The following is an 11,730-nucleotide window of genomic DNA, read 5'->3' on the forward strand; positions in this document are numbered from 1 at the left end:
CAGGTGCAAGGCTCTGAGGTGGGAATGTGACTTGCATTTTGGAGGGATAGCAAGGAGGCCAGTGTGGTTGGAGCAGAATGAGTCATAGGACATGAGCTCAGAGAGTACGTGGGACTCATTTGGGCAGAGCCTTGTACTCTGGCTTTCATTCCGAGTGAAAGGAGAAAGGAGAGTTTTGATTAGAGTAACATGATGTGAAATCAGATGAAGGGATAACAGTGGCAGTTACATTTAGAGTAGGGTGTAGGGAGGCAAGATATTGCAGTAAATCGGGGAGATGATGGGGGCTGTGAACAAGAGGGTAGTGGTAGAGATGGCAAGAAGTGGGCAGATTCTGGAAATGTTTTGAAGCCAGAGTGCGCACGATTCGATGGATTTTGAGTGCCAAAGAAAGAGAGATGTCAGAGATATCTCCAAAATTTTTGGCCTGAACCAAAGAATGGAGTTTTTATCAGCTGAATGAGGAAGATTATGGGTAGCACAAGTTTGGGGGGGAAAGAGTAGGAACTAAGCTTTGGACGTATTTAGTTTGAAATGTCCACTAGATCATCAAGTGGGAATTAAGAGTAAGGCTGGATGTGTGTGTTGTTGGGCCATAGAAAAGATCCGAGATACAGGTACAAATTTGAGGATCATTAGCATAGGGATGGCATTTAAAGGCTTCAGACTGGGTATGGTCAGCCAGAAGAGTGGTAGGTGGAGGCTAAGAGATGCAAGGACTCCTTCCCAGCACTTAGAGGCTGAGCAGATAAGGTGGAGCCAGAGGAGAATGAGAAGAATGGACCAGTGGGGTTGGGGGAAAAGAGATTGTGGTGTGCAGAGAAGCAGATGTTTCATGCAGAAGAGAGTAAACAGCTGAATCAAATATAGCTGATGTGTCAAAAGTAATTGACTTTGGCAATAGGGAGGTCATTGCTGATCTTGACAAACGTACTGTCAGTTAAGTGGTGGGGGTCAAAGATGGTTGGAGCAAGTTAAGAGAAAATGGGAGAAGAGGAATTAGGGCTATCAAGTATAGAGAAGACATTTTGCTGCAAAAATGAGCAGAGAAATGGAGTGGTAGCTGGACGGGGAAATGGGGTTAATTTTTAAGTTGGGGCCTAGCTGTATACTGATGATAATCATCTAGTAGAGAGGAAAAAACTGAAATTCAAGGGAGTGCATTAATTGCGAGAGCAACAATCCTAGGGCAGGTGAGAATGAATAGAATCTAGGGCAAGAGTGGTGATGGCAGCTGAAAAATGACTGTTGGGGGGTGTGTGCCTGGGGGCCTCAGTGGGTTAAGTGTCAGATTCCATCCAGGTCATGATCCAGTGAGTTCAAGCCCATGTTGGGCTCTCAGCTGTCAGCATGGAGCCCACTTCAGATCCTCTGTCTCCCTCTCTTTCTGCACCTCCCCTGCACTCTCTCTCTCTCTTTCTCTCTCTCAAAAATAAATAAACGTTTATTTTTTTAAAATTTTTTAATGTTTATTTATCTTGAGAGAGAGAAAGAGAGCGAAAGAGAGACAGTGTGAGCAGGGGAGGGGCAGAGAGAGAGGGAGACATAGAATCGGAAGCAGACCCCAAACTCTGAGCTGTCAGCACAGGACCTGATGTGGGCCTCGAACTCGTGAACTGTGAGATCATGACCTGAGCCAAAGTTGGATGCTCAACCGACTGAGCCACCCAGGCGCCCCTAAATAAACATTTAAAAATGACTATGGGTGGGGCGCCTGGGTGGCTCAGTCGGTTGAGCAGTTGAGCATCTGACTCTTGATTTCAGGGAAGATCATGATCCCAGGGACACTGGATTGGGCTCCACACCGAGTACCGAGCCTGCTTAATTCTCTCTTTCTGTCTCTCTCTCTCTGCCCCTCCCCTTCCCAGCTCTCATGCACATGCATATGCACTCTCTAAAATAAATTTTCTTTAATGTTAAAAAATAAAATAAAAATGACTGTGGGGAGTCCACTTTAGTAAGGGGGAGGAAGGCACAGTGCAGCAAAGCAGACTCAGGTGGGAGGGTGGATGTCAGGGGAGCCTGGGCAAGATCTTTTCAATTTCTTCAGTTTTCTCAGTACAACAGGAAGCAAGGAAGCAAGGTCATCAGCTATGGGTGTGGATGGGGAAGAAGTTGAAGAGAGGGAAGATCTAGAAGTCTTTCAAAAGAGTGGGAAGTGAACGGGCAAGAGAAATTGCTATGCTTACCGGGAAGTAGAATTACTGAGTGGCACCTAAAGGCTTGTCATGAACTTCAAAATGAGACTGGTCAGAAGGGCTGTGTGCTTCCCTCCAGCCCCCCTGAGCTGCCCGGCTGCAGGGGTGCCTTTGGTAGAGCTGGGTGGAAGCCAGGTTTGGGTTTTGCCCAGTGAGTACCACAAAGTGAGAGGGAGGGACAAGGGAGTTGAGGGCAGGTGCAAGGGACTAGCTCTCATGATTGCCCAAGGCATTTCTTTCTTTCTTTCTTTCTTTCTTTCTTTCTTTCTTTCTTTCTTTCTTTCTTTCTATGTTTATTTTTGAGAGACAGAGAGAGATAGAGCATGAGCAGGAGGGGCAGAGAGACAGAGAGAGAGAGGGCCCGAAGAATCCGAAGCAGGCCCCAGGCTCTGAGCTGTGAGCACAGAGCCCGATGTGGGGCTCGAACTCACAAGCCATGAGATCATGACCTGAGTGAAGTCAGATGCTTAACTGACTGAGCCACCCAGGTGCCTCCCAAGGCTTTTAAACTGGGTAGGGAGGCAAGGGATACAGGAGTACTGATGCATAGGGGCACTTGTACCCCAATGTTTATAGCAGCACTCTCAACAATAGCCAAATTATGGAAAGAGCCTAAATGTCCATCAACTGATGAATGGATAAAGAAATTGTGGTTTATATACACAATGGAGTACTACATGGCAATGAGAAAGAACGAAATATGGCCCTTTGTAGCAACGTGGATGGAACTGGAGAGTGTGATGCTAAGTGAAATAAGCCATACAGAGAAAGACAGATACCATATGTTTTCACTCTTATGTGGATCCTGAGAAACTTAACAGAAGACCATGGGGGAGGGGAAGGAAAAAAAAATGGTTAGAGAGGGAGGGAGCCAAAACATAGGAGACTCCTAAAAACTGAGAACAAACTGAGGGTTTATGGGGGGTGGGAGGGAGGGGTGGGTGATGGGTATTGAGGGTACCTGTTGGGATGAGCACTGGGTGTTGCATGGAAACCAACTTGACAATTAATTTCATATTAAAAAAAAATCAACTGGGTAGGGAGGGCACGACGCAGGGGGAGGTAAAGAGAAAAGCTGACATAAACTGTAGTTCCCGGTGGGTCCAAGGATTGTTAAGGTAAAAGAAGGGAGTAAACTGGAAAGATAGAAGGAGCTGGTGGGAGAGAGGGTTGCTTTAAGCGGTTATTGCAAAGGGCTGCCGCATGGTCTTCTAGAGCTGGGTTGTCCCCTGCATAGTCAGGAGTCATTAGTGACCTGTGGCCACTGAGCACTGAAATGGGCCTCATCCGAGTCCAGATGTGCTGTAAGGGTAAAATGCATGCCAAATCCCCAAGACTTAGTAGCAAAACAATAAAAAAGAGTGTAAAATATTTTATTAATAATTTTTAAAATATTGATTACATGTTGAAATGATAATCTTTGGATATGCTACATTAAATCTATTATTGAAATTACTGTCACCTGTTCCTTCTTTTCTTTCTCTCTCCTTCCTTCCTTCCTTCCTTCCTTCCTTCCTTCCTTCCTTCCTTCTTTTTTAATACTGCTGCCCAGGCTCTACCCTCAGAGATTCTGCTTGAATGTGTCTGGGGTGAGACCTGAGCATCATACTTTTTGTTTTTTTAACATTTATTTTTGAGAGACAGAGACAGAGTGCAACCAGGGGAGGGGCAGAGCGAGAGGGAGGCACAGAATCGGAAGCAGTCTCCACGCTGTGAGCTGTCAGCACAGAGCCTGACGAGGGGCTCAAACTCACAAACCGTGAGATCATCACCTGAGCCGAAATCAGATGCTCAACCTACTGAGCCACCCAGGCGCCCCAGTTTCTTTTTAAATTTTTAAAAAATATTTACTTATTTTTGAGAGAGAGTGAACGAGCAAGAGCACAAGCAGGGGAGAGGGAGACAGAGGATCCAAAGCAGGCTCTGCGCTGACAGAGCCCAATGGGGGGTTTGAACTCAGAAACCTTGAGATCATGACCAGAGCTGATGTCGGATGCTTAACTGACTGAGCCACACAGGCGCTCCTTTCTTTTCTTTTCTTTTCTTTTCTTTTAATGTTTTTATTTATTTTTGAGACAGATAGAGACAGAACATGAGCAGGGAAGGGGCAGGGAGAGAGGGAGGCACAGAATCTGAGGCAGGCTCCAGGCTCTGAGCTGTCAGCACAGAGCCCGACGCGGGGCTCAAACTCACAGACTGCGAGATCATGACCTGAGCCGAAGTCGGATGCTCAACCGACTGAGCCACCCAGGTGCCCCTAGTTTCTTTTTAAATTAAATATATGGCTCACATCACATTTCTGTTGGTCAGTATTGGTTTAGGGTATTACCATGGGGATAGTGGTTAAGGCAGAGCAAAGAGAGAAGTTCATCTTTGTGATGTTGAAATGACCAAGACTTACTGGCAAAGTTGTTTTGGAGAAAGTGCCAGTGAGCTAGGACAGAACAGTGTTTGAGAAATGAGGATGAATGGCCCAGGGCAATAGCCGGCTGTGCCTCTCAGAGGGCAGTAGGTGGTGTAGTTTGATGACAGGATATTCAAAGCTGGGACTTTAGGGAGGAGGGAAGGAGAATAGTGTGGAAGTAGTAACGGGGATCAAAAGGGATATCCGTGCCACATCCAGGGCTCCTGGTAAGAAGTCCAGGGGGACACATTTTGCTGCCACCTGACAGGGCTGCAAAGGGAGATGTGTCCTCAGAGGGGATCCAGGTTACAGCAGGTGGGGAGAGTTGCGGGAAGAACAGGCACATTTGCTGGCAGTGTCTGTGAGTTCTGGTTTCGGGAGGTGGGCAGAGGAGCAAAATGTGGGGGGAGCTGGGCATCTGGGGCTTCCTGCGGTGACTGACATATGGGGTGAAGGGGCTTAAGCAATCAGAGCAAATGGAGGCCAGGTGCTGAGTGTAGGAAGCGCAGGGGAGGAGGGGGTCTTTCTTCACTCCTATTGGAGGGGCGGAGGGGGCCGGGGGTGGGGCTTCCTTCCAGGGAAAGCACACCTCCCTGTCCCCCTGCCCCACAAGTGCTGTAATGCATCAAAACCCAGCCTAGGCCCTCTCAACCACTCGCTAGGTGATTTTTTTTCAGCCAGTAACAGCTTCAGATTACTACTTGGAGGCAGACGACTTGTAAATGTGGGTACTCAGAGTTCTCTGCCCTCTGCTCCGGGTCGGGATGGCCCACTGCCCACCGTACCCCCTCTCATTCTTGGCAAGTCCAAAGCAAAGCACACAGCCTCACTCCCAGACCTGCACCTCATAGCCCTGAGCACCACACTCTGGGTAGGTACCAGCCAGAAGCTGGGCTGGGTCCATGACTCTTTCTCCTCAGCACCCGCCCTGCCCCCGCCCTCCTCCCCCCCCCCCCCCCCCCGATGAAATGCAAACCATCCCTAGGTTCTGCCGATGATTTCATGCCTGAACAGCCCTCAGTCTGTCCACTTTCATCCGTCTCCACAAGCCTCTTCCTCGTGCATGAGTCTGTCCACATCTGTGCTCTTGTGTTCTTCTCCACATTGCCCCTACAGTGAGATTTTCAACAGTCCCACCTTTTCATGCATTCTTTTCAACCTGAAACCCTGCAGTGGCTCCCCACTGCTCTCAGGACAAAATATGGTCTGCATTTCTGCACCCCCCCACTCCCCCCATCTTCCCAACCCCCCCCCCCACCTCCAGCTCTCCCAGGTCACGCTTCTGCCTCACCCTCAGTGGTCCCCCACGCCGGGCCTCCCTCTTCTCACGTGGCCAATAGCCATCAAGGGCTTTGCACTTGCTACTACCTCTGCACAGAATGCCTTCTCCCTCCACTTCACCTCATTAACTCCTACTTCTCTTTCAGATCTCAGCTCGGCCATCCCTTTCTTAGGCTCCCCCACCAGATCACATCTCCTTTGGGCATCACATATCTTTCCCTTTACCTGCAGTTTTGCATTTATGGTTATTTGATGGGTATTTATCTCCCCTAGTAGAGTACCCAAGGACGTGGCCCCTTCATAAGGGCTGGCATCATGTCTGTTACTGCTCAGTATTATATCCCCAGCACCTAACAAAGTCCTGCACATAGTAGCTACTCAATAAATGTTTGTTAAATGGATGAATGAATGATTCAACATGATTCAAAAGCCCTTAAACACAGGGCCTTTCTGATCTAGTATGAGATTTCCACGGCTCTGAACTCAGCCGCAGTCAGTAAGTGTGTTCATCGCCCTGGGTTGGTGGCAGGCACTGGCTAGGCCGCCTACGCCCTGCTGCCACAGAGCATACGGACGCCTTTGCTGGAATTGGCTAGGTTGCTTGTAGCCTAGGCGAGTCCTCTGGTAGCATCTCATACTTGTGTACCAAGACTTGTCTCTCGGCTAGCTCCAGCAGGTGGAGAGGTCTCCACAGGAAGACCTCAGAGTTCTGGGCGTATCCCCTCTTTCCGAGACTGAGGGTCCATCTGCTGTGTTCAGCGTGGCTCTGGATGGGCAGGTAAATAGCAACAAGCCCAGGGGGGAGAAGGCGCCCCAGGAAGCGCCAGCACGCTCTGTGGCTTTGCTCCGGAGCTCAGAGCTCGTGCTCCCTTTGTCGGTGTGGCCTGGTACGGTTTTTCATATTAGGCCCATCTTATTAAAGGGGGCGGGGGCGGTGGGAACCACCAGAGAAACATCGTGCTTCTTGTCTGGAGCAGCTAGGTTCTCTCTCTATAGTTCACCCCCCTGGCCCCTGAAATGTTTACTCCCTACAGTCACTTAATCTGCAAGGTACAGTGACGAAGACTCAATCTTCGAGGCCAGACTGTCTCCGATTTTGGCTTTCCTGGGTTCAGGGAGAAGGAAGGCAGCAGACGCTCCACTAGGAGCTGCCTTGGTGCCAGCAACCCGCCTGTGCTGCTGTTGGAGCCCTGGGTCTCCTTTCCTGTCTGCCCTTCCCAGTTCTCTCGGCTGCTGACTCCTCGCCATCTGACCATCTGCTTACTCTGCCCCCACAACCACCGCGCATTTCTGCCTTGCTGATGCTCGCTGTGCTGTTGGGGGCCCATCTGGCTTAGACCTTGGGATGTACGGAGCCCTGCCTCCCTCCTGCTCCTCTGACCTCTGCTCCCTGGATGCCCCCTGCAGGCTCTGCTCGCTGCTGCTTTGGACCTGGCAGGATGAGACTTAAGGGGCGCCAGGGTGGCTCAGTCGGTTAAGCATCTGACTTTGGCTCAGGTCATGATCTCATGGTTCGTGAGTTTGAGCCCTGCCTCAGTTTCCGTGCTGACAGTAAGGATAGAGCATGCTTGGGATCCTGTCTCCCACTCTCTGCCCCTCCCCTACTTGATCTCTATCTCTCTCTCTCAAAAATAAATAAATAGGGGCGCCTGAGTGGCTCGGTTGGTTAAGCATCCGACTTTGGCTCAGGTCATGATCTCACAGCTCCTGAGGTCGAGTCCCATGTCAGACTCTGTGCTGACAACTCAGAGCTTGGAGTCTGCTTCAGATTCTGTGTCTCCCTCTCTCTCTGCCCCTCCCCTGCTCACGTTCTGTCTCTGTCTTTCTCAAAAATAAACATTAAAAAAATTTTTTTTTCTAAAGTTACACTACCAAGATATATCTTTTTTTTTTAATGTTTATTAATTTTTGAGACAGAGAGAGACAGAACATGAACAGGGGAGGGTCAGAGAGAGAGGGAGACACAGAATGTGAAGCAGGCTCCAGGCTCTGAGCTGTCAGCACAGAGCCCAACGTGGGGCTCGAACCCACAGACCGTGAGATCATGACCTGAGCCGAAGTCAGACGCTTAACCGACTGAGCCACCCAGGCGCCCCTAAAAAATATTTTTAAAAAACACTTAAGAAAAGAGCTGGATGCTTAACCTCCTGGAAATGTTCTATTATACAAAAGTATGCTTATATATGAAATACATATAATTTCATATATAATCTCCAGAAGAATGTAGATGTAGTGTGTGTGTGTGTGTGTGTGTGTGTGTGTTACATATACAAAACGTGTATATACACACATGCAGATGGACAGACAGCTAGGATTTGATGGCATCATGTGATGGAAAAGAAAACAGTGGCCCCAGTACTCAAGGTGAGGGATGGAGTCGGCGGCTGGCCTGCAGAGGGTGTTTGATGCACCAGACTGGGGCTCTTAAAGGGAAGAAATGATAGATGCAAGGGTGTAAGTGGAGGGCAGGAGTGTCTTCAGATAATAAAGTATTTGCATTGCAACTTTTTTTTTAGTTTTGAAAGTCAACAAAATCCAACATCCAGTTGGCTTCAACTTCCTTAACTGAAAAATGGGATAATAATGTACATTCCTCATGGGTTTATTGTAAGAATAAAATGGGGTGATATGTTTAACACTTATTTATTATTGAGAGACAGAGAGAGACAGAGCATGAGCAGGGGAGGGGCAGAGAGAGAGGGAGACACAGAATGTGAAGCAGGCTCCAGGCTCTGAGCTGTCAGCACAGAGCCCGACTGGGGCTTGAACTCACGAACCGTGAGATCATGACCTGAGCCGAAGTCGGACGCTTAACCCACTGAGCCACCCAGGCGCCCCAGGGGGGGTATGTTTAAAGTGCTTAGTTTTGTGCCTAGCTCCACACACTGAGTTTTATCCAAGTGAGCTATTATTATTGGTGGTGGTGGTTATGGTAGTTGTGTCCCTGCTGCTGCCACAGTGCCCAGCCCCACGCCAGGCACGCTGTTGACCCTCTGTCCATCTGCAGCCAGCATCCGGAAAGAACCTCATGATAGCACCCCTTGTTTGACTGCCTCTAACTTCTTGGTTTATGTTGTGTGCCCTTGAAGCAAATTTTCTGAGACCTGGTGAATATAAATCCTTGGAGGTGTGTAGAGATGTTTTAGGTAGCAAAGGTCCCTGTCTATTTTCTCACCTCCTCTCTCTTGCCTGGCCCCAAGCAGTTGGAAATGATCGGGTGGGAACATCTACTTACTTGCTACACTTTACACATACATACTACCTGAAAAAGCCAATTAGAACTGCTTACTTAAGAAAATCCCTAAGGGGTGCCTGGGTGGCTCACTCGGTTAAGCACCCAGCTTCAGCTCCGGTCATGATCTTGCAGTTTGTGAGTTTGAGCCCACTTTGGCTCTCTGCTGTCAGCACAGAGCCCAGTTCAGATTCTCTGTCTCCCTCTCTCTCTGTCCCTTCCTGCTGTGCTCTCTCTCAAAATAAATAAATAAAAATTTAAAAGAGTCATTAGGGCTTCTCCTGTTCATTGTGTGCATTTTGATAGCATCGACCCTGCAGTCATGCTTGAGACATCCTGGCCTAGTGAATGTGTCCTTCTGGGATGCTCTGAAGTGTTTCTACTTGTATTTAGAAAAGCTGGCTTAAAACTCGTAGGTTTAATGTTCGGCATCCCAAATGCTATTAGTTGTCAGTAAAACTAAGCCTGCCTACGCACTCTTCTATTCTTGATATATAAATAGGTTCAGCTGCCTAACAATTAAACGTACTATATTTTGCACATGCACATTCCTCAGGGAGACATTTAGAGGGTAGATGGCTTTTACTTTTGCGATGCTATCTGGAAACCATCTTCCTAACTTTCTTCCCCAAGTGGGTATATGGTTGACCCTTGAACAACCTGGAGGTTAGGGGCCCTGACTCCTGTGCAGTCAAAAATCTGCCTATAACTTTTGACTTCCCCAAACTTTATTAATAGATTATCATTGTCTGGAAGCCTTACCGGTAACATACACAGCCCATTAAAACATATTTGGTATGCTATATGTATTATATACTGTATTCTTACAACAAAGTAAGCTAGAGAAAAGAAAATGTTCATTTAATCTTAAGGAAGAGAAAAATACATTTACAGTACTGTATTTCTAAAAAAAAAAAAAAAAAGCATATAAATAGACCTGCATAGTTCAAACCAATGCTGAAGGGTCAACTCTATTTTGAAGGGTTGGCAATGAGACTTTTGGTCTGTAAAGCCCAAGACACAATCCCCAACATGCACAGGAAATCCAGTATCAAATTTCTAGCTGATCTTCATAGGGACAGGCCCAGGACCAGCTCCTACCTGTCAGAAAAGGTCTGCACTGCATGCTTAATATCATACACGGCCACACATGCTTGTGGCTGTGAGAAATGCCGGTGACAAAGACAGTAAGATGCCAGAGAAAAGAAAAGATCAGTGGGGTCTGAGAAGATGAAATTGTAGTCTTAGGTAGAATTAGTCATTTAATAAAGTTGAAGGAAGGAGCAGGGCTTTGCATATACCAAGGCCCCTGAGAGGTCTGCCTGCCAACCCTGAAGGGGAAACCAGCCTTCGATGAACCCTTCAGAATTTCCCTTCTGGGCAGAACTGGGACTTGAATAATAACACCAAGCATTATATGGTACTTTCAGATAGAAAGTTTTATTTATTTTTCCATACGATGCAATAAGGGAGGTGGACTAAATATCACCACTCTTTTACATAGAAAATGAAGCAGAGAATGAAGACACTTTTCACTTATTTTGGGCACTCAGGCTGGGTCTCTGAACCCTGACCTCACTCTGCTCTCTTGTATCCAGGGTTGCTTTACCTGACACCAGGGTGTAGGGGAATATGAAGTCTCACATTACAGCCCTCAAGATAACCAGCTCTAGTCTAGACCATGCAGCTTACCGGGTCTGACCTGGCCCCATCTCCTAAGCTCCCTGCTTGTTTTCTCATGGTAAATGTGAGGACTGCCTCTGGATGGTTTCTAGAGCATAGCCCAGAGGCTCGCTGACCAAGCAGGGGATAGCTCATTTGTAGGGCCAAGAACCGGAGATAAATACTGAGTATGGTGTGCCCGAGGGCACTGACTGCCTTAGATGGCAGAGAAGGCTGGCAGCACAGCAAGAGAGAAAAGGAAGCACCCGCGGGTAGATATAGTGGCCTTACAGGCCGAAATGTCATAGGTCTCCATACTTTGCAGGTAGTGAGTGTGTTGGAATTCAAGCGGCAATTTGGTAAATTTCCACGTTCAATTAAAGGTAAAAAGAGCCTAGGTCTTTCCCTTTGGCATAGCCAGGGGCACGGAGTCCAGGGCAGAGGAATCCGGTCGGACCAGTGGGGGGCTCCACCGAACGCAGGCTCCGTTTGCCCCGGGGCTGCCCCGCCACGCAAAGATTCTCAGATGGGCGGGTCACGGTGGGCGCCGACGTACGGTCCGCTTCGGTCCTCCGGATACCCCCCAGCCCCAAGTCCGCCGGCCGCCCTTGCCTCCACCCCGCCCCCCACCTCCGTTCCGGGTCTCTCCCTCCCGTGAAGCTTAACTGATCTGCAGGCGGGGGCGCGGGTGATGGGAATTCCTAGAAGCCTTAGGCGGCTGCCCAGGATTTAAAGTTAGGATCCTCCGAGGACACAGGAGGTTGGCGCTCACACCCCGCCTCCAGGTCACAGAAAGGCCCAGGGGGGCGTGGGCAGGGAGAACCCCACTCACCATCCCCGTCCACCCCGGATCCCGTTTCCACCCAGTCCTGCCAGTCCGGGCTGAGCCGGAGGGGACCGGGGACGAGGCTGGGCGCGGGGAGGGGGGGGGGGGGAGGGAGAGGGAGGAGCCC

The sequence above is a fragment of the Panthera onca genome, chromosome A2 (assembly GCF_046562875.1).
Source record: "Panthera onca isolate mPanOnc1 chromosome A2, mPanOnc1 haplotype 2, whole genome shotgun sequence".
Lineage (NCBI taxonomy): Eukaryota > Metazoa > Chordata > Mammalia > Carnivora > Felidae > Panthera > Panthera onca.